Here is a 27,405-nt window from a genome sequence, read left to right as displayed (position 1 = left end):
AGAGGGTTTGTGCCTTGTCTTATTGTATGTTTTGGGTTGATGTGCCTGGGAGGCCTGCTCTTTTCTGGGTGGAGATTGGGAGAGGAGGCTGGGGAGAGGGGAGGAGAGAAACTGGGAGGAGTAGAGGAAATGGAAGCTTAGATTGGATGTACTGTATGAGAGAAGAATAAATTTAAAAGTTTTCTAAAAATTAAAAAAAAAAAACTAAGGATTCTTCTGTGCCTCCAAAATGTAAGAATTTAGAGGACTGACATAAGGAGGCACATCTCCACAGAGAGAGAGACCAGGTTAAATGTCTGATAAGAGTGAGATTAGTTCTTAAGACTCTCCTAACACATAATTAAGGAAAATGGGCAAGAGTGGGGAGTCGAGGGCACTCATTATGATGACTGCTTAGAGATGGAATGCAAAACAACCAAACAGGTTAGCCCTGCTTCCACACCCACTACAAATACACAAACATCCACCTCCACAAGATACATACAGAGAGAGAGAGAGAGAGAGAGAGAGAGAGAGAGAGAGAGAGAGAATCAAAACAAAACCTACACAGGGGGAAATGATCTCACTAAAAACAACAAATAAAAAAGAAAAAGAAAAAAATGGAAATGTGCACAGAAAACAACAATATTAAAAGGAGGGAAGGTCAGTCATTATAACTGTCTTTGAAAATTCAAGCAAAACCAAGTAACAATATTTAAATTAATGAATAAGTTCATCAGTTAAAAGACTACTGGAGGATTTAAAATAAGTACCATGTAAATATCTGCTGTTTAAATAGCAGTAATCAACAAAATGGAGATTTTTTTAAAAAGCCTTTTTAAAAACCTCAGTGCCAGATCTTTAAAAAAAAAATCAGAACATTACTGATGGAGTTAATGGAAACACAATAAGGAGCAATAATTCATGTTTAAAGTTGGGAAGGTTATTCTAAACTGTCAATTCTCTCTAGATTGTTCTATCAAGTCATGAATCCTAATGGTACTTTTCCACAAGATTTACATATTCTAAAATTAATCTGCCCTCTTCTCCACATCCCAACCACCCCGATAAAAGAACAAAATGTACTAGAATGGGAAAAGAGAAAGCAAGAATGCCTACGATGCATTGATAAATGCACCACATTAATTGAATACATGCTGGCAATTCAAGTGCTCTTAGGCATATGATTAGATAGGGAACTTCTCTGAGGCAATCACCTAGCTAAAGAATTAGGAAAATGCTAAAATAGCTTCTCAATGCTTCAAATGATGAATACGGCTTACTGTAGCACACACGGCTCAGAATCTAGAAGAAAAAAGATGCGCAGACCTTCTCTGAAGTTGAGGAATGTTTCCGGAAATAGGAAGCAGAAACAGTAAGTTCTCAGGGAGTCTTGAGTAAATGCGAACTGGTCTTTGAAGCGTCACACAGAATAGCACATACGCAAAAAAGAGCAACAGAAAATGCTTCTGAAAGGAGAAGATTGACAAGTCCAAGGAAGCAGAACATAGGCAGAAGCACGCATAGATACAGTACCATAAGGTAGATTCCTAAGTGAGCAAGTAATTATTGTTGATGAGATAGTCATGAAAAAATAATCAGCTCTTTGTACGAACAGCATTTGTTATCCAACCATGTGAGAGGGGAGAACATTTGATTAGCCATCACAATCTCTTCCTAGATTCATTATTGGCCAGCCTTGAAATTTCAGATTACTTAGCAACTGATTTTTGTATGTGAAAATTGAACAGGAGGGAGGCCTCTGGGTGAAGGTGGATTAACTAATGATCTCACTCAAGCCCCAGCCTTGTATTCAACTTTACAAACCAAAGCAAAACAATTGCTCTCGTAGAGCTGGAAGACTCGTACAGACTGGAATGCACTTCACTTGGCTGCGTTCCCCTTTTCTTTTCTCAGCCTGAGTTTCATTACCCGAGAAATCCACAGGGTGGCAATAACACTGAGTAAAAATACGAGGAGAGTTGAAATTCTCAGAAACTGTGTTCTTCAGAAGCTAATGTTTACAGCTCTCTCTTCCCTGTTTTTATGAAGTCACCAGGCTGCTGGCGCCAGTGGAACAAAGGCCACACACAAAGCCTGAGAGTGGGAGAGAGGACTCCCAGGGGAGGCCCAGCTATGACCACACAAAGCAGGCTTTACCGTTCTTATCCTGATTTGAAAGAAAGATACGTGAGCTGGGAGAGGGAAGAGAAACTACTAAAGTATCGAGTTATTGAAAGTAACAGAGGTAGCAAACAATGGAGGCTGAATTCCATCCTTAGTCAAACACCTAGGATCTTTACCTCCAGCAAGTTGACAACTCTGAAGAGAACTGATTGGACAAACTCAAAGTGGCCTTCCTTCCTAACCATCCTCATTGGTAAAAAAAAAAAAAAAAAAAAGATACTTTTACTATTTTCTATTTCCTTTATAAGAGAAAGGATGCTTCATCAGGTTGACTCCTTTTTGCCACAGGCTAATACAAATCATTTCCTAGTCACTACTAAATAATGATTTAACAGCCTTAGCAATGTCAGCTTCAGGTTTTCTATCAGGGCCACTCATGTTTCTGTTTCTCTCCTACAGCTTAAACAGCGCATGAGGAGCTGGGAGTGTGCAGGTATAGGTCTCTGGGTTCAGTCCTTGGCAGCATGAAATAAATAAAGCACGGACATTTTCTTCATCACCTCTTGTCTTAATGGAGGACTTTAGAGTTAAACAACAGCATTTCTTACAAATTGAGTTCAATGGCGAGGACATGGCATTTAAAGTAGTGATGGATTGTGTCAAAGTATCCAATGACAAGAAGCTTTTTTGATACAATAGATTGAAATAAAAAAATCAGGAAATCATCCATAATCATGATAACTTTTCATATAGGCTGTAATCGTTCATTTTAACTGTCAGCTTGACTCAGTCTAGAGTCTCCTGGAAAGGGAAGGATAGTCTAGATCAGGTGGGCCTGTGACCAGTCCTTAAGAGATTGTCATGATTATGCTAATTGATGTGAGAAGACCAAGTCTAAAAGTGAGTGACACCATTCTCTGGGTTTGGGTCCTGAACTGCATAGAAGCAGACGAAGGAAGCTGGGCAGGAAGTATGGATGCATTCATTTCTCTCTGCTTTTGACTAGCTACTTCAAAACTCCTGCCACTGTCAATTCCATGTCGTGATGGACTGTAACCTGCAACCATGAACAGAAATAAACTCCTTTCTTCCCTCCATTCCCTCTTTATCAGGGTGTTATATCACAACAACCAAAATGAAACTAGAGCACAGCCTGAGCATCCATAACCCAACAATATTACTCATAACTGGAAGTGATGGCCCATGCTTCTGGGCCCAGCACTCTAAAGGATGAAACAGGAGTCTCGGTGAGTTCCCTATTATCCTGGGCTGCAGAGTGAAACCTTATCCCCCAACCACCACCACCATCACCAAAAAAAAAAAAAAAGAAAGAAATGAGCTGTGAAATGCTCCAAAGTCAAAACTTTTTGAATACCAACGTGATACCATGAGTGGAATATTCCACACCTGACCTCATATGATGAGTCATACTCAAAACACAGATGTAATAAAAATATACTATATAATTACCTCCAGGCAATGAGTGTAAGATGTGTATGAAACAGAAATGAATTTCATGTTTAGACCTGGATCTCTTCTCTACTGAGCTTCTTGTTAAGTACATATAACTATTCCATTAAAAAAATAAAAGCCTGAAATACTCTAATCTCAATCATTTGGAATAAGGGATTCTCAACCCATGTCTTGTTCCTCTGTGTTCTCATCTCCATGCCTTTCTTGGCATGTGCAAAGTATTGTTTCTTTCTGGGACTGACTCTTTTCTCTCTCACACATCTTTAATTCTAGTAACTAGAAGGGACAGACCCATGTCTTTTATTCCTTACCCACAATCTCTAAGAAAGAAAATTTCATCTGGCCTGACTACAGCTGCAGTATAATTAAGCATGAACAAGACTAGTGATAATCAACGAAGGATATTCTGAGACACAAACACCCAAAGAGAATGCTGGGCTAGATTAAAAGTGGCAGAGCAGGGTGGGGGGATAAAGAAAATTATTTAGGAGGCTGGGGAGATGGCTTAATCAGTGGTAACATGCTTTGTACGCAAACTGGAAGACATGAGTTTGACCTCCAGCACCCACATAAAAAAGCCAAATATGCTACTGAGCACCTGTAATCTCAGTACTGGTAAGGAGGAGACAGAAGGATCCCTAGAGCTTGTGGGCCAGCTAGTAGAGCTGAAGCAGTGAATTCCAGGTCCAATGAGAAACCCTATCTAAAAATTAAGATAGAGAGCAATTGATGAAGTCATGTAAAAAAGACCTCTGGCCTCTACACACATGCATACACAAATGCATGTCCACTTGTACAAACATGAACACATAAACATAAATTCATTAGTTAAATGAAAGATTTAATCTCAGGATGTAGCTCAGTGGTAGATCATTTGCCTACCATGTAAGGCACTCTGGGTGCCATCCCTGCTAAGGCAAAATAAATAGTTGAATTAATAGATAGTTAGTTAGATAGATACATACATACATACATACATACATACATACATACATACATACATACATAAGCTTATTTCCCAGAGAATCAGCATGGAATTGTAAGTTATTTGGCATATTCATGCACATCCCTGTTACCACAGTGGTAATACCACAAAACTTACAAAAGTATCAAGTAAGCTAAAGATTTTATTAGTTTCTCACAATATTTAAAGTTAGGTTAAAAATTAGAAAACTCTGAATTCATATTTATAGTATCTATACCTCACCTGCTCATTTTAGCATGGACTGTTTTCTGTTTGTTTGTTTATTTAATGTGAATTGTTGATAGCGCCAAAGGATAAGTATAAGGGAGAGTCACAGAAGATTGTTTTAAAGCCTCTTACTAATGACTGGAGGGATGGCTCAGCAATTAAGAGCACTGCCTGCTCTTCCAAAGGACCCAGGTTCAATTCCCAGCACCCTTGTGGAGACTTACAGCCCTTTGTAATAACTCCAGTCACAGGTTATCTGATACCCTCTTCTGGCTTCCTTGGGCACTATATGCACATGGTGCACAGACACATGTAAGCAAATGCATAAAATGAAATGGAAAGAAAGAGATCTAACAATAATGGACAAGTTTAAAATGGTACCAGAATTACCCAAGTGTGACGTGGACACATAGTGAACACATGCCCCTGGGAAAATAACACAACCAGACTCACCACAAGCCTTCGATTTGTGTGTGTGTGTGTGTGTGTGTGTGTGTGTGTGTGTGTGTGTGTGTGTGTTTTAAGTGCTAACTCAGGAAAGCACATTAAAGTGAGATACGTTTATAGAAGACAAAATAAAAATGTGTACTCAGATTGTCACAGTTTTGTGAAGGAGTGCAGCATAATGACACCATTACAGGGTATTGTCAGGCTGTTCAGAGTTGACTGAGATCCGCCATTTACTAAGAATAGAACCTAAAGACTTCCAAAACTCTCTGAGGCTGTCTAGTTGCACTCTGGTTTTCATAATGCCCATTGAAAGTGATGCTATGGGAGCTGGGGTGATGGCTCAGCAGTTCAGAGTACTGGTTGCTCTTCCAGAGGACCCAGGTTCACAACTCTACATAGCTCATCCCAAAATGTTCTCTTCTTGCCTGCATGGACACTGGGCACACACTCATGGCACACAGACATACATGCAGGCAGAATACCCATAAACCTTTTTAAAAAGAAAGAAGATAATGTTATGCATAGTGTCAGTTAACATATATCAAAATGTCCAGAATGTAGCAGGTGTTCAATAGCAATAGCCGCCACCATCACAGTCCTGGGAAGCACAAGGAGTTAGTTCACTTCATTGTCATCAGAGTGAGCAGATATCATTATCATAAGCACTATCACAGTCATCGTGACCCCACTTTACAAACAGGAAAACTGAATTATAAGACTATAAGTACACAAATAAACACTCAAAGTCAACACCTGCTCTGAAACTAACTGCTTGGCTTTCTGCAAATATAAGCTTTCTTACCCCATCATCTCCATCTCAAGTGTGCTTGCTGTAACTTTGACCCTGGGGATTCTCACTGCAGAATGACTTCCTCACGGGCCAACATTCTGAGCCTAGCCCTGACCTTTCCTCACTCTAAGTAACACCTACTTCATTTCTTTTTTGGATGCTGGGGATCCAACCCACTGTCTGTACATTTGAGACATGTGCACTAAGGATGTCTCCAGCCCTTGAGTCTTATTTTATCTTATTATTATTTAAATTTGTTTCAAATCAGGCTGCCTTGAACCCACTCTGTAGCTCAGGCCGTCCTTGAACTCAGCTATTCTCCTACTTCAACCTTCTAAAGAGCTGAGATTACTGACCTGAGCCATCAAACCCAACAAGTTCACTATTTTTATATCTAACTTCATCGAGGCCTTGTTGGTGGATCTTCTGAAAAAGTGAGCGGGGAGCTGGGATTTATTTTGGTTAATTTAATCTATTTTCCATAATTGTTCCAATGGTCTTTAGTCTTTTGGTTAGTCTATCCTGGTGCAGAATTGAGGGAGATCTGACATTAAACTTGAATAGCATAGATGCTCATCTTCCATAACTAGTCAAGACAAGGTCTCTAGCCTACAGGACTGTCTGTCTGGTTTAGATTACATTCTCAGTGACATAATAAAATGGCTATTTTTTTTATAGCATTTTTCATCCATTTCTATTTGTAAGTGTTTCAAAATTTTCTTTCCAGCCAGAGAGATGATGTAGTGGATAAAGGTGCTTGCTACCAGTTCTAACAACCTGAGTTCAGTCCCTGGAACCCACACAGTAGAAGGAGAGACCTGATTCCTGAAAGCTGTCCTCTGACCCCCACGTGACGTCTCCCATGGCACACATTCATGTACATGTACACAAACATACATATACACTAAATTAATTAATGATTGTAAAATATCTTAAACATGTTTTATGTTTCATTTGATTCTGCTCAGTTATGGCATGCATGGCCATAAATAACAGTCATTTGTATCATTTTGTCACAAAGTTCACACACATTGCATAAAATTCTTTATTGCCTGTAGCAGGTCTTAAGAACTCTCTTCAGTTGTATCTGTTTTGATGTTATAGGAAGCAAAGCTCTACCACTGCCTTAGTTGAGGACATGCATTAGTCACTATTCTGTTACTGTAATAAAGACCATGCGCAAAGGCAACTTGGAGAGGAAAGACTTTATTTCATCTTACACTTCCAGGTCTCAGACTTGATGACTTTTTCCTCCCTCAGATGCAGAGCTCTTTTCACCACTGTGGAAGCTGGCCAGAGACAGGAGGCTTGCAGGCCGTTTCCAGCTTGATTTCTTCATGTCCTTTACCGATGATGTCTAACCTGGCCTGGGCTGACCTGGAACAGGCTCTCCAGCCTAGCCAGCTCTTCCAGTTGTTATTCTCCTGCCACAGCCTCCTGGGTGTTAGGATTACAAGCTTACGCCTCGACACTGGGCCTTCTCTAGCATGTTTTCCCTCTTCTGTCACATAGATCTAAGTGCTGCACCTTGTGACCAAGTCTCTTTAGCGCCCTTCATCTGACCGCATTTCATTTTTAAAATATTATTGGCACTTCTAATGGACACTTTCTACCCTTCTATTTCATACATTGTGCCTCATTCAGGCCTCTTCTGAGATGTCCTTATTATTGCATACAAGTTTTGCACTAGTAGATAGACTAGCTCCTGGTGCTCTTTCCCGAGCCAATTCTTGTCACTCTGCTGGCAAAGTGTGGGCCTGAACCTGCAGCTGACCATTTTATATTCACAATCAGCTCTCAGCATTTTGTTCCTAAGCAAGAGACCTTGTTTGTCTCCGTTTGTTTGTTTTCTATCAGCATGACTCACTGACTCATTTTTTCCCCTTTACCTCATTACTGCACTTAATTAGGTGAAACACTTTCAATGGTGGTTATCTCTAGTGAGTGGAATGATAGGGGAGGCTTGAGAGGAATTATAAGTGTGCAACCATCACACCCAGCTTTTTCTTTCTTTTCACTCAGAGAGAAAAATGAAGAAGTTGTAAAAGAGAAAATTTCCCAGACTCCAGAGTCTGAAAGGCAGGAAGTAATAGCATGGCCTTAAGCAGAACACGCTCCTCAAGCTGTTTTTCATTGAACATGTTAATGTGGGAGAGACAATTCAGAGTTCCAGTGATGACTCATGGCCTCCAATCTTCTTTCAATCAGCAGGCTGGGTGCGCAAATTAGTTAGGATTAGTTCTGGAGTGTAGGCTTCAGACAAGGTAGAGGCTACATTTTCGGTTGCAAAACATCTCCACCTAGTATAGAACTTGGTGAGCTCAAAAAAAAGTTTTGAGCAATACTAATATGAAGACGGGCCTCTTTAGAAACTGAAATCTTTATAAATTATGCAGAACTTTATTTAGCTTATTCACTGTAAATAAAATGAGAGCAAAGCCCGGCATGATGTCACACTTCTGTAATCCTATTAGAAGAGTAAGGCAGGATGATCACCTCAAGCCCCAGGACAGCCTGGGCTATGCAGTGAATTCAAAGCCAGCCTGGGATACAAAGTAGGTTCTAGGAGGGCCTAGGCTAGTGAGCGAGACCTTTTCTCGAAAGTAAACAAAACAAACAATTAAACAAACGGTTTATATCCTGAGGTGTGTCAAAGACAGGAAGTGTCTAAGAATTAAGGTCTCTGGGGCGGTGGAAATTTTGTCTCTGCATTTACTCAAATCTGTGTTAGCTGACAAGAGAGGACATCTCTTGCCTGTTTCCTACAAGAACCGAGACATTCTTGGAAATCTTTCTTCCTAAAAAGTCCTAGAATCCACCATCCATTATGCCTACCCAGGCCAACTAGGGATGGAGCAGCTAGGAGAGGCTTAAACAGGGATACTAGAGCTTAATGAGAAACAGGACGGACGTTGCTCCTCAAAGCCCAGTTTTCAGCCAAACCTCTTGATGGGCAGAAGCATTCTCTTCTTTGCCCTGGCCTCTGGGCTCTCCACTCACATCTACCCATTTGAATGGAGGGGGAGAGAGAGAGGTGGCACCCCTCTCTGAGCTCTTTTCATCCATTCCCAGACTACTTTCCCCTTTCCAATTTCAGGTTTATTTAATATTTTCTAAACGATTGTCCTAGGCCCTGCAAGTGCCCTACTCGAAAGAAACTACCCAGTAGAAGCCAGCTCCTTTCTACAGTTGTTTGAGCCGAGCCCCTGGCGCTGGTCCTTTCGGAACTGGTCGGCACCTAGAGTTAATCATAAGACAGATGAGTTGTGCTTGACTCACTTTGTGAGTTAAGCAATGGGATGCCAAAATGCCTCCACTAAGATGTACGGCTGCACTGATGCCCTTTCACCTTGAAAAGCCTAAACACATCCTAGCTTATGCATCATAAGAAATCGCTGTGTGATTAGTCATGGGACACCAATCATCCTCCAACGTATGGCGAAAGAAGAGTGATCATACACACCCATGTTCTCCAAGGCTGCTGTGCAAGTGCATTCCCTACCAAGAATAAGAAAAGGCAGACTCAGAGCATTTGCCTGTGGCAGGTACTATTCTAAGACCTTACATGTATTGTCTCATTTAATCAGCACAGTGTCCTTATACAGAGGAACGGTTACTGTCTCCACTGTGCATTGAAGAAACAGAACCTTTCATAACGTTTCACAATCTGTGATATTAAAAACCCAGGAAATACAGCTTTACACCTCCATTCTTAATCATCATGAAGCTGGTCCAAGAACCAGTTGTTTTCAATCCCTTTCAAGTTCCAGGCTCTCTGCAGGTGCCTTGGATCACAATACTTATGATAAGGTAAAGTCTACGCTAAGGGAGGGTACCAGAAGTTACACCTCCCTGAAGCTGCTTCTCTGGTAAGAAAGGGAGCTACCACCAGTTTAGCATTTAGAGGAAATGGTTATTCCACCCTTGAAATAGTGAATTCAGCAACTCCTCTGCCACATTAACTTCCTGTGTATCTCCCACAGGTCTCCCACAATCCACAGAACAAGACCTGTCTGTCTGGATGCTACAGTTTGCTGTGGAAGGGCTTTTCCTTCTCTTTTCTCTTTTTAAAATGTTCCACTGTCCATTAATTAACTTATTTGTTGGGAATGCCACAGTGTCCTTGTGGAGGTCAGGGGACAACTTGCAAAACTTGGCTGTCTCTTTCCATCATGTGGGTCCTAGGGGCCAAACTCGGGTTATCTGGGTTGGCAACAGAAGGTTTTACCCCCTAAACCACCTCTCCAGACCACCCACCAGCTTTTCTAACTGGGAGAAACTTGAACTGGAAAGGGACAGGGCTCCTTAAGATCAGCTTTGCTACTGTACCACCCCACCTGTGCTGCAGGAGCCCCCCAGGCTGGAGGGCCACCTGTCCTTTGTGGCATCCCACTAACCTGTCATTAAATAGAGTCAATTTCTTTTAGCTCTCGGGATACTTGCGAGGCTGGCTTGAAAGATTCTCTGATTTTTTTTTTAAGTCCTGAACACCAGCTTTCAGATAGCTTCAGGTAGCTCAGGGAACACAGTGCCCAAGATTGCAATGTCCACCTGGCCTGACCTCCTCACTCATTCCTTGGGCCACATTCTTCCCAGCATATCCTGCTGCCTCACTATCCCAAGATAGGAATGTTTCTTCCCTCAGGGTAGGAATTCCAGTCTGTAAAAACATTCTCAGTTTCTGGCAGGTAGTCACGTTCATAATACTCCAAATGGCTTCTGCTTAGCTTTGTCATGTGTCCCAGTGTGTTAAAGGGTGTCAGGTGGTCAGTCCAGCTTTAGGAAAGCTACCACTATTGATACTCAAGATTCTGACACTACTGCTCCTCCATCTTCAGGCAGCAATGTACATTTCAATTCATTCTGGAGTTTTGTCTTTCATTTTTGGTTGTTTGTTTTAAATCATTCTTTCATAAATGACAGTCTTATATGAGAATGTTTTCCAAGCCATTACAGAATACAGTAACCTTGTGCTTACCTATATTTTTTCTCCTCTTCCTTTTCTTCTTCCTCCCTCTTCTAGCATGAACGGTTTCATCTAGGGTCTAGTGCACCATAAGCAAGACCTTCCCCCCCACTACTTTCCCTTTTGAGGCAAAGTCTCATTAAGTTATCCCAACTGACCTGCATCTGTACCCCAGGTTGGCCTTGGGCTTGCAATCCTCTATCCTCAAGCTCCCAAGTAGGGCCTTGTGAGCACCTGAGTCCCAGGGAAACTGGCCAGTCACCTGGTTTGCCTATATTTCTGGGACCAAGGTGTTGCCAGAATGTGAGAATGTATTAAATGTTCGTGTTGATTTACTAAAATCTCTAACTACCCATGACTCTGATAAGAACCACAATGGTATTTTTGTAGTTTTTGTAATCTTGGGGAGAATAAAAAAGGTATGAATATTACATCCATATTCTAGGTGGAAAAGAATCATATAGTGTCAGGGCACAGGCAGTCAGACAGGTGGGAAAGAAGGGAAGGAGGAAAGAGGAGGGAGGGAAGGAGAGCGGGAGGGAGAGAAAAACAAGGTAACATGATAGAAGGTAATTATTTATACATAATTCATTAAAGAGACAAAGCTAGAATTCGGAATGATGCTGAATCCCCAGGGCTGACTATAGCAGAGTAGCCACTAAAGATCCCAGGTTTCACCAGGCAGCGTTAGAGCACACCTTTAACCACGGCATTTGGGAGGCAGAGGCAGGCAGATCTCTGTGAGTTCGAAGCCAGCATGGTCTACAGAGTGAGTTCCAGGACAGCCAGGCAGGGCTGTTATACAGAGAAACCCAGTCTCAAAAAACAAAACAAAACAGGTTTCAGAAAAAGACTTAGTTACTACATCCCAGCTTAAGGGAAATGACTATAAGGACAGCCACCAGACAAGATCTGCTGCCTTCAGGGAAATGACCCAGGACCCAGTCCACCCTTAGCGAGGGATCCTTGGATAATAAATATCCCAACTCATTTTGGTCCCTTCCTTTTGTTTCTCAGTAACACTTACCAGCAGCTGGACCCAACCACCTGGCAGAGGCCATCTGCAGAAGCTGCCCGCCTAAGTGGTTAGCCTCCTAAGGCTCAGAGCAAGCAGGAAAGAAAAGTAGCAAGAATGGCCTTAAGGCACACACACACACACACACACACACACACACACACACACACACACACACACACCGGCCTACAATTATTTTCTTTCCTTCTATGTGCTAGGCAAGTACTCACTCTAACACTGAGAAACATCCCTAGCCCTTTTATTTTTTATTTTTTCAATGCTTTTATTTTAAGACATGGTCCCACTTAGTCGCCCAGACTAGCCTTACCTCACTCTGTAGCCCAGGGACACCTTCAACTTCCTTTCTTTTAAAATTTTCAGTGTAATATTTTTGACAGTTTTACACATATGTGCAATGTGGGAACATATTCATCCCTACTACGCTCTTGTCCTTCTCTCGCTCTGGTTAGCCCGTTTTCTCCCCAAGTAGCCCCCTCCTACTTTCATATCTTATTTGTGTGTGTGCAGGTCTTGTGCATGTGGCCACAGCTGTTGCATGTTCATGGTTCCATCAGTCATGCCGTATTGAGAGGACAATTTCACAGGACTCTCTCGATCCTTCAGCTCTTAGTCTTTCTGTCCCCTTTTTGGTGATGTTCCTAGGCCTTGGAGGGGGAGATGTCCCATTTAAGGCCAAACACTCACAGTCACTTAGTCTCAGCACTTGGTCCAATTATCAGTCTCTATATTAACCAAAACCACTCAGCCAAGGCTGAGAGCAGCATTAGTCTAAGAGCATGAACACATTGAGAAGGCACTTTGGCTATGTGTCTGTTCAGCATAGGATCAGTATTAAGGTCCCTCTCAAGGGCCCATGAGCTTTGCAGTCACAAGATTTCCCCCAAATTTACAGCAAAATTCCTTCATGCCCCAGTTACACCAGTAGGAACATCTTGTCTGGCAGGCAGGTAGGTATTGCAGTCTGTGGCATTCACAACTGAGTAAGAGTAATGATGCCTTTTTGTCCCCCAGCTGTCTGCATGTCACCTGCTGGTACAGTGGGTGCTGATGTGGAGAGGAAGCTTCCAGCTCAGTTCCAGCTTGATTTACATGTGTACTGTGTCCCAACTATGTGGTATCTTCAATAACAGGGTCCTACTATCTAATTCTAGTGGGTATGGCTAAGAGCAACGACAATAGAACCCCTTGTTTTGTTATCGTCTAGGAGATCCCCATCCAATATCTCATAGGGAGATATCCCACACCCGGTACTAGGAGTTTTTGGTTTTGTTTTTCTTTCCAGATGGGATTTCTCTGTGTAGCCCTGGCTATCCTATAACTCTCTGTGTACACGGGCCTGGTCTCAAACTCAGAGATGCGCCTGCCCCTGCCTCCCAACTGGGACTCAAGGCATTCACCACCACCACCTCCCAGCTGGCACTGGGACTTTAAATTAAGACCTATGGATTCTTGGGGCAGCATTATTCAGTAATGTAGGGTAACTTTATTCATATGTTAAAACAATAGTTACATCTTATATTTTGCTTAAAAAATAGTAGGTTTCTATAATGGCATTTGTCTTCCAGGGCCGTGGTTACCTGACTCTGTATAATATTTTCCAGCTCTCTTCTGAAAATCGGGAAATTTCCTTTTTCTTCACTTATGAGAATCCTATTGGGTATATGTACCACATCTTCATTATGTAGTCATTATTCAATGGACATCTAGGCTGATTCCATTCCTCAGCTATTGTGAATAGAGCTGCAATGTGCAAGTGTCTTTGTAGTAGGATGTGGAGTCCTTTTATAGGCCTAAAAATAATATAGTTGAGTCATGTGGTAGTTCTATTTTTAGTTTTTTGAGAAACCTCCACACTGGCTTCCACAGTGGCTATACCAGTCTGCAACCACACCAACAGTGAAAAGGGTTTCCCTTTTCCCACAACCTCACCAGCATTTGTTATTTGCTTTCTTGATGATAGTCATGCTTACTGAGTTGAGATGGAATCTCAAAGTAGTCCTAATTTGCATTTCCCCATAGCTAAGGGTGTTGAGTGCTTTTAAAGATAGTTATTAGCCATTTGTATTTCTCTGTACACTTCTGTAGCTCAGATTTTTAACTGAGTTATTGGTTTTCTTGAGGTTTCTTGAGTACTTTGTATAATCTTGATATTAATCCTCTCTCACATACATAGGCAGTAAAGACGTCTCTCCTCATTCTGTTGGTTGTCCCTTTACTCAATACATAGTTTCCTTTGTTGTGCAGAAATTTTTAATTTGATGAGGTCTCATCTGTCAATTTTTAGTCCTATATCTGGGGCAACTGGAATCCCATTTAGAAGGTTCTGACCTTTACCAACATCTTGTAGAGCCCATTCTACCTTTTATCCCAGCAATTTCAGATTTTACATTTAGGTCTTTAATTCATTTGCAGTTGAGTTTTGTGCAGGATGACAGGTAAAGCTCTAGTTTCATCCTTCTACTTGTAGACATTCAGTTTTCCCAGTACCATTTGTTGAAACTTGTCTCTAAAGTGTAACTTGAAGTCAAGCATGGTAAATTAACAACATCTCCACCTCCCCACCCCCAAACCTATAGCACATTAAGAGTTGCTTTGGACTATACAATGGAAAAAAGAAAGTATCTTCAACAAATGGTGCTGGCATAACTGGATGTCAATATGTAAAAGATTACAAATAGATCCATATCTGTCACCATGCACAAAACTCAAGTCCAAGTGGATCAAAGACCTGAACATAAATCCAGTTACACTAAACTTAATAGAAAAGAAAGTAGGAAGCACTCTTGAACGCATTGGCACCAGAGACCATTTCCTAAATAAAACACCAACAACACAGACCCTGAGTACAACAATTAATAAATGGGACCTCTCGAAATTGAGAAGCTTTTGCAGGGCAAAAGACACAGTCAATAAGACAAAAAGACAGCCAACAGAATGGGAAAAGATCTTCACCAACCCCACATCTGACAGAGGATTGATCTCCACAGTATATAAAGAACTCAAGAAACTAGACATCAAAATACTGAACAGTCCAATTAAAAAATGGGCTAAAGAGCTAAACAGAGAATTCACAAAACAAGAACTACAAATGGCTGAAAGACATTTAAAGAAATGCTCAACATCCTTAATCATCAGAGAAATGCAAATCAAAAGGACTCTGAGATACCACCTTACGCCTGTTAGAATGGCTACGATCAAAAACACTAATGACAGCCAATGTTGGAGAGGATGTGGAGCAAAGGGAACACTCCTCCACTGTTGGTGGGAATGTAAACTTGTACAACCACTGTGGAAATCAGTATGGCAGTTTCTCAGAAAATTAGGAATCGAACTACCTCAAAACCCAGCCATCCCACTCTTGGGCATATACCCAAGGAATGCTGATTCATACCATAAAGATACATGCTCAGCTATGTTCATAGCAGCACTATTTGTAATAGCCAGAACCTGGAAACAACCTAGATGCCCATCAACGGAAGAATGGATGGAAAAAATGTGGTACATATACACAATGGAGTACTACTCAGCAGAGAAAAACAATGAAAGCATGAAATTTGCAGGCAAATGGATGGAACTAGAAAAAATCATCCTGAGTGAGGTAACCCAAACCCAGAAAGACAGTCATGGTATGTACTCACTCATAAGTGGATTCTAGATATAAAATAAAGAACATTCAGACCACAGCCCATAGAACCATAGAGGCTATATATATAGTATGGAGGTCCCTAGGATGACTGTGGCTTATAATAAATTTCGGTTCTACTCAATTATTGAAAAAAAAATAGCCAAATGAATGGAAACACATGAACTATGAACCAAAGGCTGAGGGGCCCGCAGCTGGATCAGGCCCTCTGAATAGGTGAGAGTGGTTGATTGGCTTGATCAGTTTGGGAGGCAACTAGGCAGAGGGACCAAGTCCTGTGCTCATGCATGAGTTGGCTGTTTGAAACCTGGAGCTTATGCAGGGACACTTGGCTCAGTCTGGGAGGAAGGGACTGGACCTGCCTGGACTGAGTCTACCAGGTTGATTGCAGTTCTCAGGGGAGGATTTGCCCTGGAGGAGGTAGAAATGGGGGGTAGACTGGGGGTAAGGGGAGGGTGTGGGAGTGGGGAGAATAGGGGAACCCGTGGCTGACATGTAGAACTGAATGGCATTGTAAAATAAATTTTTTTTAAAAAAAAGTGTTGCTTTGGCTATCTGGAAATGTTTGTGCTTCCATATAAATTTTAAGGCTGTTTTGGCTTGTTTGTATTTGTTTTATTCTATTTCTGTGAAGAATGGCACTGGATTTTTTATTGGGATTGCACTGAATCTAGGGTTTGCTTTTGGTAGGATAGGCCTTGAACTTGGATCATCCTGTCCCAACTTCTAAAGTATCAAGGATTACAGACTTGAACCATCAAGCCTAGCTACATTATTTTCTCCTCTTCTCCTTTTCTTTCTCTTTCCTCCTTCCTTCTTCCCTCCCTCCCCCTTCCACTCTCCCTTTTTTGCTTCTTCCTTCCTTCTTTTCTTCCTTTCTTTCTCTCTCTCTCTCTCTCTCTCTCTCTCTCTCTCTCTCTCTCTCTCTCTCTCTTTCTTTCCTTCCTCTTCCAGTTCTTCTTCTCTTTTAAGACAGGGCCTCATGCAGCCCAGACCATCCTCAAATTCACTATGCATTTTGGTATGACCATGAAGTCCTGATCCTTCTGTTCCCTGGTTCTACTGCTCAGGTCTCAGATTTATAGGCATGGACCACCATCACATGTGACTTGCCTTCTTTTTGTAAACTTCAAATTAGCTTCATGTTGGAAAGCCATCCCATTAGGACAAGAAGTTCAGTGATTTACACAGATCTGCCTGTCCTTCCCATCCATAATCAGCTTGTGACTCTTACACAGAGCACAGGCAGTAGTCTGTAACCTGTGTTCACATGCACACTGACCACTTTACCTCAGTGCCCAAGCTTAGTGATTCTATGGCCCTGCACTACAGTGACCAAATACCACCCCCCCAACACACACACACACACACACACACACACACACACACACACACACAGAGAGAGAGAGAGAGAGAGAGAGACAGCATGCAATACAAATCCACCAGCATAAAAAATTCCGTGCACCTCATAGTCATTCTAGGAGGCACAAAGGGAGTGGGCCACAGTCCCAGTTACCCATAGTAACCAATTGTTCCTTTCCTAGCCTCAACCCCCCCCCCTGCTTCGAATCCTGTATTTATGTCCCTTCTTGAAGACACCAGCTCCTCTCTCTTCTACTCCAAACAGCCAACTGTAGTTTCCTGAGAGGGTTTGGATTTTCACAGAGTCTTAAAACAAATTCTGTTTCCAGCCCGTCAGCTACTAACTGCCAACATCTCAGCTTTCCTTTTGGAATAAGAAAAAAATAAAGTCACAGAAACAGACCCAGTTAAAATTCTCTTGGGTTTTTTTTTTTTCCACTGCAACATAAATAAAAGGCAATTTAATTTGCATAAATCAAATTGAAAATGTAGATGGACTTGGAACTGCTTACCAGAATCCAGAATTGAGGCTGATTCTAGCATATAAAAGGAATACAAAAAAAAAAATTCTGCACATAAAAGATCGAAAAGCTGAGCTGGGCATGGTGGCACACACTTTTAATTCAAGTACTCTGAAGGCAGAGGCAGGCTGATGTCTGTGAGTTCAGGACAACCTGTCCTACATATGGAGTTCCAGGCTAGTAAAAGATAGGTGGTAAGACCCTGTCTCAAGAAGAAAAACAAAAAGATAGCAAAGCACCAATGTCCTTGTCATTCATCTCACTTTGAATATGTCCCCTCTCCTCTTCTTAGTTTCCATGTAGCTGAGCCTGGCAGGCTGATAAAGACGGAAGGAGGTGGGAAGATGAAAGCAGCCACAGTCTGAAGCCATTTCCAAACATTTGTAATTTCTATCATCTGTGGTTTCCAAGCAAGTGCTCTCCTGAGTGAACACTGAATCACTGGACTTTCTGGAGCTGGTGGAATCATATCATCAACACAGGGAAAATAAAACAACAAAGATCCTAGTTTTAACCAACCTGAGTGATTTCCTAACCTAAGACAAAGTCATGCAAACAGTCTGAATTTGGGCTTTGAAGATCTGATGGAAGAGTTAGAAATAATAAGCATAAGTCCCCTTTGTAGCAATATGGAAGACACCAGAAAATAATAGTGCCTCCTACTAATATAGAAGTCATAATGCCATAAACCACAGAAAAGGCAGTCCTGAAAATCTGATAGATCCAGACTGAACTAGACTGGGCATGGTGGCTCTTGTAAATACAGGGGAGACTAGGGTGAAAGAATCACTGCAAGTTTGAGGCCAGGTTGGGCCACACAGTCAGTTTCAGGCCAGCCTGTGTCCACAGAGTAAAACCCTGTCTCTTAAAACAAACAAAACAAAACACGCAAAAAAAAACAAAAAAATTGGGATTACATAAAAAAAAAAAAACATAGACAGGATCAGTTGAAGTGATAAGTCTCTGAGAGGAGTGTAAGTCTGTTCTTGGTTGGTTTTCATTGGGGAAGGATGGTGATGAGCAGGTACAAAGGATATCAGGGATCCCAACCCAGCATTTTCTTGACAGTCTTCTATCTTACAAAGCATCTTGGCCTATTTCTGTAGGCACATGCAGCTTGCTTAATAGTGTTAGCCATAACAGAGACCAGGAGAGGGCCAAAAAATCTTGAGGGACAAGAACACGTTGAGATCAGAAACTAAGACTTAGGTGTGGCCAGTTACACCCGCTGAGCAGTGTTTGTGAAGGTTATTTCCTAAGCCATAGAGAGTTGACTGATGAAGTGTGGACCATGCTGTAGAGTAAGCTTCATCTAGTAAATGTGGGTAACAGAATAGCCAGGAAACCCATCCCTGTGGCTGTCTCACAGATAGTCAAGACTATACCAACCATCACCCAAGCCCCATCCATGAAGATTGTGGATATATTTCCAACTAGCCCTTAATGTCATTGTGTTGAGTTTCTCCCCTTTCACACTCTAAAAAGTAATTTTAGATTAGAGCTGGTAGGATGGTTCAGTGGATGAAGCACTTACTACAAAGCTTAATGACCTGAGTCCAATACTCATAATCCACGTGGTCAAAGGAAAAAACTAACTCTCAAAGATTGTCCTCTGACCACCACACCCATGCCATGACATACACATGCCTGCTTCAGAAGTATGCATAAATACACATATATGCATATGTGCACGCACAGGGAGAATAAAATAAAATGGGTTTTGGTTGGTTGGTTGGTTTTTCAAGGACAGAGGCTGTCCTCGCTCTGTAGACCAGGCTGGCCCCAAACTCACAGAGATCTGCCTGCCTCTGCCTCCCGAGTGCTGGGATTAAAGGCATGCGCCACCACCTCCCGGCAGCCTGGTACTATTAACTTGCCTCAAAACCCACGGTTAAGTGAACCACATACTCTAGGGAAGAAAGTATCACTGTTACTCTGCTAATGGGCATAGCATCAAAACGCCTTCTAAGTACTTATCCTTATACCTATAGATTAGTGAGCTCTTATTCATCATCAGAGAAGCTTCCTATTGCAACAGGTGGAAGTTGACAGACAGACTCAATACATCAAAAAGCAGAGAATTGGTGACTATGGGATGCTTGAACCCAAATGAAGCACTGTATCTTCTTGTCCTCACAAGGTTCAGAGAATATCAAAGAAAGTGTGGGGTGGACTGCAAGAGGCAGAAGTCAAGGAGGATTGCATGAAATAGTGCCTCCTGGACATGACAGGGCCATTGCCTTCATGAACTAAGAGCCGCAGCTGTGGCTGACTGTAGACTACCAAGCCAGTCAGTCAACATTCCATCATGGATGGGGAAAGGGCCCACTCAGGAGGCCTCACCCTTAGCTGATAGCTATTGGCAGTTGATGGCTGCTGGGGGAGGCAGAGTCAGTTTTCTTCATGGGTGTAGCTCCTCCCTCATGGGTTGGCAATGCTCCAGTGGATGGTCCTACACACCCATGTGCAAACAGGCAGCTCTAGTTAGACTAAGAGGGATATAAAGAAATAGGAGAAGGAGGAGGACAAGAAAAGAAGGAGGAGGAAGAGGTGGAGGAGGAGACTATTCAGTTGAGAGGAAGAGGTGGGAGTGGCAGCATCTATGTCAGAAGAGGGAAGGGATATGTGATCTAAGTGCACTTCCATGAAATTTTCAATAAATAAATAAATTTAAATTTAAAAAAGAGAGCTAGGGAGATGGCTTGGTGAGTAAAGTGTCTGCTGTGCAAACTGGACAGGGTAGTGATGTGGTGCAAGACTTCTGTACCCCACAGCCAGGAGTGAAGGCAAATTTATCCTAAGGTCTCACTGTCCAACCAATCTAGCCAAAATGGTAAACTCTTTGTTTCTGTCCTACCTAAAATATAAAGTGGAGAATGGTAGAGGAAGACATTATATGACATCACTGTCTGCCATCCACACGTACTTGTAGGGGCAAAAGCATCTGCACACACACACACACACACACACACACACACACACACACACACACACACAAACACACACACACACTCCAAAACAAGAAGAATTACAATTAAAGGACTGAACATAGCTCAGTATTAGAGTAATTACTTGTATGCACCAAGTCCTGTGTTCACTCCTCAGAAAGAGAGAAGTGGGTGGGGGTCTAGTTGGTGACTCACATCTTCACTAACAGCATTTGGAAAGCTGGGAATTGCAGAAAGTTGACAGTCAACCTGGGGGACACAGTGAGTTCTAGGCCAGCCTGAGTTACAAAGTATTATACTAACTTTTTTTTTTTTCCTGTATCTCACTCTGTAGACTAGGCTGGCCTTGAACTCACAGAGATCCGCGTGGCTCTGCCTCCTGAGTGCTGGGATTAAAGGTGTGTGCCACCACTGCCCAGTGCATTATACTGTTTTAAAAAAGAAAAAGAAGGAGGAGGAGGAGGAGGAAAGGAAAGGAAAGAAGGGAGGGAAGGAGGGAGGAAGGAAGGAAGGAAGGAAGGAAGGAAGGAAGGAAGGAAGGAAGGAAGGAAGGAAGGAAGGAAGGAAGGAAGGAAGGGAGAAAGAGAGTCCGATTAAACAGTTGTCTGCAAAAGCAAGCACTAACAGACCACTGCAGTAAGTGGTCTGTTATGCTGAGAATCAGGACAGAGGAACACTCGGTTTGAGAAGAAAAGGAACTTCTTTTTCTCTTTTTTTTTCTTTTTTGAGGCGGAGTCTCATGTCGTCCAGGCTGTCCTTGAACTGTCTGTGTAGTTGAGTAGCACCCTGAACTTCCCGTCTGTTGGTCTCCACTCCTAAACACTGGGATCACAGGCATACACCACTAGTTCTGGTCTCCAGAGGAACAATGTTAAAGAGGAAAAATAATAAGAAGAATTGTACTATTTGTCTTCTGCAGAGTGTGAGTGTTTTTCCCAGAAATATCACATATATCAAAAATGTAAGACATATTTTCTAGACAGAGTTGATGTTAGGTATTCCATAAAGTTTCCATGAAGTTTAATTCCCACAGAAATAAGGGCATGAAGGTATGAAGTAATGATGATGATTAAATAATAAGGAAAGCAGATTTAAATAGCTTTTTAAACAAGGAAGGGAGAAATATATATGCAGAAATATAAAGGCAGAAGAGAGCTTTTTCAGGAAGGGGATATATTTTATTCCTTGTTTCAGAGTGTTCCAAGATGTTCTAAAGAAAATTGCACGCAGCTGTTTGGTTTCCTCTCCAGAGGTCCTAATTGGAACGATCTGTCCTTCAGTAGCCAGCAAACCTCAGGACCCTGCAGACAGCTCTGAGTGTTTGCAGGTTCTCTCCATTTGGGGGAAACAAGATTCAGACACTGGGTTCTACTTGGTTGTGAAATAGCTGAATTGGTTTGAAAAGTGGTTCATCTCTGTGCCCTGTTCCCTCTTCCTAAAACAAATAGGGTTGAAATGGATATGAGACACACTCCCTGTCCCCTTCTTCTATATTTGGTTCTTTCTGAAATTGCACCAATATGCTAGCAAGAATCTATCTAAATGGCTTAGGAGTTAAAAAATAGAACAATGTTAGAAGCTGCAATTTATGTGTAAAATCAACATATGCTGAGACAACCCTTTTTACACCCCTCCCCCCAAAATGTGCCTTTAACATTTCTCAGTAGTTGCTTCCCTTTTCTTTCTGTAATGGTCCCTGGCCTAGAGGTACGATACTTTCTGAACACTAAAGCCCTGTTTCCCACAGGGTTGTCAAGTTATCCCTTGTCTTTATTATTAGTTTTTTTCTTCTTCTTTTTAGATGTTTCTTTTTGTAAAGATTTATTTTATTTTTAATTATGCATCTGTGTGCTAGGGAGCGGGTGGAATATGTGCACATGAATACAGGTGGATGCCAGAAGAGGACACTGGATCCCCTGGGGCTGGAGTTACAGGTGTTTGTGAACATCTGATGTAGGTGCTGGCAACTGAACTGGGGTTCTCTGGAAGAGCAGGATTTGTAGTCAGACTTTCTTTGTACCGCCAGCTCCTAAATAGGGACATGGATGTAGCAGGAATCTTAAAATGTCTTATTAATTAAATCAAACCTAAGGCCAGTTATTGTGGTGAATGCTGGAAGATCAGAGAAGCAGAACAAGCCACAGCTGCCTCACCTCGCCAGTTCCTCAGCTGATCCTGTTTCCTCAGATTGGAATCCTCCGAGTCCTCATCCAGAATGAATCTCAGCTGAACTGCTGCTCAAAAGCCTAAAAACTTAACCAGGCTAAAAGCTTCTAGTTTCTGGTCTTCACACCTTATATACCTTTCTGCTTCCACTCCCTGGGATTAAAGGCTCACTTTCTGGGATTAAAGGCGTGAATCACCATGCTTGGCTGTATCCTTGAGCACATAGAGATCCAGGTAGATCTCTGCCTCTGGAATGCTAGGATTAAAGGCATGTGCTACCACTGCCTATCTTCCATGTTTAATATTGTGGCTGTTCTGTTCTCTGACCCCAGATAAGTTTATTAGTATGCACAATATTTTGGGGAACACAATACCACCACACATGGAGACTTCTTATTAATTATGAAAGCTTGGCCTTAACTTAGGCTTGTTCCCAAATACCTCTTAAAATTAACCCATTTATATTAATCTATGTTCTGTTATGTGGCTCGCTACCTCTCCTTAGTACAGTACATCTGACTTTCCCTGTCTCTGTAGCAAATCTCTGTTTCTCTGATTCTTTCCTGAGCTCCTCTTTCTCCCCAGAATTCTCACCTATACTCCCCTGCCTAGTTATTGGCCATTCAGCTCTTTATTAAACCAATCCAAAGGTGTTTTAGGCAGCTGAGGTAGAACAGAGACATCTTCACATAGTGTGGTCAAATATCCCACAACAAGTATTGACTGTTATTCTTGGAGCAATCTCTCCAACCCTTTTCTCTTTGGTTTTGAGACTCTCAAGTCACTCAGGTAAGCATTAAACTTGCTAGGTAGTCAGAGATGACCTTGAATTCTTGATACTGCTGTCTCCACTTCCCAAATACTATGATTATAGGTAGGTGCTACTACAGTTGGCTAATTTGCAGTTTTTTTGTTGTTATTTTTTTTTTTTTTTTTTTTTTTGAGACAGGTCTCATTATGTAGCTCTGGCTGGCCTAGAACTCACAGATATCCACCTGTGTCTGCTTCCCAAGTGCCAAGATTAAAGTCACGTGCTACCACACCCAGCTAATTTGGGGTCTTTTGACATAGGATCTAGCCAAATAGCCTAGCTAGAACTAGCTGTGTAGACCAGACTGGCTTCAAAGTTGCAGCAATCTCATGCCTCTGACTCCAGAGTGCTGGAATTACAGTTTTGTACACCATGCCCAATTTCTCTTAGATCTTTTATAAAAAATGAAAGGAGCCCAAATATATATTCAGCAAGTATGCCAATATCATTAAAGTTAAGGAGAGTCCATATCCACAAAGGCAAGGGTGCTGAGTGGTGGATATTATCAGTTAACTTATTTATATACCTTAGGATATATCAGTAATACCACTATATGGTTACTCAAAATTAGAGAACTACAATTCATGTAAATCTTTTGTTGTTATGATTATTAATATTATTATTTTGATATAAATGTATATAGCCCTCAGCTGACCTGGTACTGGATGTATAGACCAAGCTGCTCTTGAATTTGCCTCTGCCTTTGGAGTGCTAGGATTTGAGAGATATATCACCACACCTGTTAAATCTTTGGATATTATATGATAAAAAGGAAGTTCAAGTCAGTCTGAGAGGCAGCATTGTCTTAATGGGTCACTGATGGCTGATGAGTAAGTCAGAGTTCATGTCTTAGCACAGCAAACTCCAGGAAAATCATTCAGGCAGTACTTCTATTTGTCTGGAAGACTTGTGCTACTCACTATGGTGGCCACTAGCCACACTAAACACTTTGAATGTCATGAATCCAAAGTAAAATGTGCATAAGTGTAACATACAAGCCAAGATTTGAAAGTACTAGCCAAAATTATTTAAAATATTATTTAATGAAAATGGGGCATCTGGGAGATGGCTCCCTGAGAAACAGAGATTGTCCCAGAAGCCTAACAACCCCAGCCCAATCCCTGAAATCCATGTAAAGGTTCGAGGACAGAAATATAAGTTGTCCTCTGACTTCTACCTTCTACCTCCTACCACGGGCAAACACACACACACACACACACACACACACACACACACACTCACACACTACATCAAAATATTTTAAAACATCAGTCACTTTTATCCTACCTCAATGTGAATGTATATATAGTGTTGAAGTAGTAGGTGAGAGGTACATGCAGGCATGAACTTTTGAAACCTCAAAGCCCACCCTGGGACACACTTTGTTTAACAAGGCCATGCTTCTTAATCTTCCTAATCCTTCCACTCCCTGGTGAGAGGACAACCTGCCAACCTGCCATGTGGGTTGCAGGGATTAGTGGCAGATGCCTTTACCTGCTGAGCCATCTTCCCAACCCTCATATGTTTATTTGTATTCTTACTTAAAGCAGAGTTAGAGTTTAATAAAGGTATTTTTATAGGCTTAATCACAAGAGTTAAGGCAAAGAGAAGTACTCAGAATGAAGTAAAAACCAAAAGTATAGGATGAATTTCTTAGAAGAGTCCCAGAAACTAATACATAACCAAGTGTAGAGACAGGATCCTCCTGGAAGATTTGTCTCTTTTTATTCTTGTGACTTAAACTTAAAGCAGGGTGTTGTGGCTCATGGCTATAATTCCAGAACTTTGGAGGCTGAGGCAGGAGGATAATTATGTCTATGTTTGAGGTCAGCCTAGCTACATAGCAAGCTTTGTATCACCACAGGCTATAGAATGAAACCCTATCTCCCCAAACCAAACAATGTGGAATTTAGATACACATTGTGGTTGTTTGAATAAGAATGCCCCCACCACAACCACAGGCTCATGTATTTGAATGCTTAGTCAGCAGGGAGTGGAAATGTTTGAAAGGATTAGAAGGATTAGGAGCTGTGTTCTTGTTAGTGGAAGTGTGTCGTTACTAGGAGTGGGCTTTGAGGATTTCCAAAGTCCATGCTCGGCCCTGTCTTTCTCTCTCTCTGCCTATGGATCAGGATGTAACACTCTCAGCTACTGTTCCAGCACCTGCCTACACAATAATGGACTAAACCTCAGAAACTGTAAGAAAGCCCCCAATTAAATGCTTTCTTTAGTAAGAGTTGCCTTGGTCATAATGTTTCTTCACAGCAATTGAACAATGACTAAGACACACATACATTCACAATTATAAGTATATATAATTAAGTATATATAATATATAATACACACTGATATATTATGTATGTAATATGTGTGTATTATGTAAATGATACATATGTATGTAACATGTATAATGTGTATATAATACATATGTATGTATACACACACATATATATAGACAGACATACATACATACATATAATATTTGGGGCTCCAAATACATTTCAATTGGGGCAGTGCTGATTAAACCATAATCTCCTCAAATACTGGGGCCTTCTTTGTTTCCTTCTATGTGACATTTTTAGCACCTAATGGGACCAGTCAACATCTATGCTGAAAGCAATGTTAGCAAATGAGAATGGAATGGAATAATCTGGGCTCTCCTCCTTCCAACACTGCTAGGGAGACTCTGGAAATGTTTACTTTCTATTTCTACCTTAGGATGTCAACCTGTTTCCTTTCTATGCGGTTTTATCTCAGTCAGGTTTCTGTTTCTGTTTCCCTGTTTTAGCTACTTGAATGTAGATGCTTGCTAAACCACATGTAATCACCATAGTCAATTAGGACCTTTTGTTTCTTTCTTGGGGTGATTTGCTGTATATTTGCTCCTGTCAACTCAGCCTCATCCTGAGCCTCTTCAAAAGCGGGAGCTGCACTTCCCAGAATCTCTTCTCTATTACATACTTCCAAGTGGGAATCTGTCAGCAAGAGATTTAGAAAGCAAAAGAGGAGGAAACCATGGTTCCCCAAAGCCAGTTACAGGAAGATGCCTGGGCCAGTAAACGTTTCAAGATGCTGCCAGCAGAACTTCTTGAGACAATGTCAGCACCGAGAGAGCTGGCACAGGTATGGTACCATGAAAATAATGGACTTCAGGGCTCCTGTCTTTGAGGACTTTTAGTAAGACTCTAGAATGGCCTTAGCAAATTTAGTCTCAAAACTTGTGTTAGTTCCTTTTCTATTGCTATAATAAAGCATCATGGCTTCTGGTTCCAGAGGGCTAGGAGTCCATCGTGGCAGTGAATGGTGGCACCAGGCAGCAGACATGGTGGCAGGAACAACCAAGGGCTCATGTCTCAGATGGCAAGCAGGAGCAGAGAGCACACTGGGAATGGCCAGAGGCTTCTAAACCTCAGAGCTCACCTCCAGCGGCACACTTCCTCCCACAAAGTCACACCCAAAAGCTCCCCAAACAGTGCCACCAACTGGGGACCAAGTTCTCAAATGCCAGAACCCATGGGGGGACATTCTCTTCAAACCACCACAGAACCATAATTAAAATAAAATTACTTATTTTTTCTTTGAGGACAGGACACATGCTCTAGTGTGGATGTCAGAGGATAATCGGTGAGGGTAGGTTCTCTCCTTCCACAATGTCTGCCTCAGGGATTGAATTTAAGTCACTAGTGTGGTAGCAACACATCTTCACCTGCTGAACCATCTTGCAGCCCTTTATTTTTAAGAAAGAACTCTAAATTGTATTGGCTTTAAGTATCATAAAATCTAGATATAGCTGTGAAGGGTTAAGAGCTTTGCAGAGACAGAATGACCAAGAGGGACACCAAAGATCTATGGGAATGCTGCTCTGACTCTCTCCTCCTGCCTTTGCAACTTTTATGGATGCTCTGACTTCCTTCTTACTAGGAATAGAGTAGCATTTGTTC

This window comes from Peromyscus maniculatus, chromosome 3 (assembly GCF_049852395.1).
Source record: "Peromyscus maniculatus bairdii isolate BWxNUB_F1_BW_parent chromosome 3, HU_Pman_BW_mat_3.1, whole genome shotgun sequence".
NCBI classification, from domain to species: Eukaryota; Metazoa; Chordata; class Mammalia; order Rodentia; family Cricetidae; genus Peromyscus; species Peromyscus maniculatus.
This window is presented reverse-complemented; position numbering follows the sequence as displayed.